Raw genomic sequence first — 1,227 nt, forward strand, 5'->3', positions numbered from 1 at the left:
ACTGTGGGACCTTCACTCTGCTTTTTGGTGCTACCGTATCAAGGATATCCATGTCGAGTTCCACTAAGATAGAGCAGTCGGTTCACTGCTCCGGGCGTGGTTTTCAGCATCATTATGAAGGGTGTGTCTGGAAATAAACAGTATAACCAAAGGGATTAAGGCAAGAAATTAGTGCCCTGGTGAGCATTTCTGCATCTGCCCTCTCCCACTCCCCCACCCCACCGCGCCATAGATAGGGGCTCTGCAGGTTCCTGTGAAGCTTGGAATGAAATGACCACCAAGCTTGCACTCCTCTGCCTGGCCCACATGTGCAGTGAATGTTTGCATGTCCCCCATCTGGATCTCTTAGAGAAGAGCTTGCTTTAAATTTGGATGAGATACTTGGTGTGTGAAATTTGAACAAAGCAAATCGTACAATAATTGCGATATTTACAGTTAAAAGCCATGTCCTGTCTGTGTGCAGAAATCTCTGTGAGTCTGGGTCGACCCAGCCTCCAGACTCCTTTCTGCTCTTCTCTGGCTGCGTGTGTGTTCACTGTCACCTTATCTGGAGGCCCAGTTTGGTTTGGCTCCAGATCAGGGTGGGGAGCTCTGGTACTTGGGATAGTCCAGCATTGCTCTCAGGGACCAGGGTCCACTCCTTTGCCATCGGCATTAGCAAAGACAAGCTTTCATATTGTCCCTGCTCTCAGCGGGCCTTACCAAGTTCCTGGGAGGAGCAGGCATGGAAGAGAAGGCATAATGGTGGGGATCGTGCTGGACTTCTATGTCTGCTGTGTCCAGCTGCTCAAAGGCTGGGCAGGCTGGGGGAGGGCCAACAGGAGAGGAAGATGTTTATGCAGGAAGCTTGGTGTCAGCCTCAGAAACAGTAGAAAAAGATAACAAGGGATTCCCGCAGTGAGTGGGGGAGGGGGTTCATCTGGAGGCACATTTTGTAAAAGATCAACAGATGTTTGAGAATTTCATTGATCACGAAATCATTATGTAAGTTCTAAAACTAAATCACAGTCTTACATGTTTTTTGACTGTCAAATGTGAACATTTCCATCAAGATAGAAAATGAAGCCCAAGTTGTAGGTGGGAATGATGCACCTGTCAGGGAAAGTCCTAAAAAATGGAGAAATAGGTAACCCTTGTATTCCTGCTTCTCTCTACTGTTCCCTCATGCCCGGGTATCTCTACCTAGTCACTCCTTTTTCCTACTAAGGCAGATGACGCAGAGAATCC

Source organism: Leucopleurus acutus (genome assembly GCF_964270905.1).
Source record: "Leucopleurus acutus genome assembly, chromosome: 13".
NCBI lineage: Eukaryota > Metazoa > Chordata > Mammalia > Artiodactyla > Delphinidae > Leucopleurus > Leucopleurus acutus.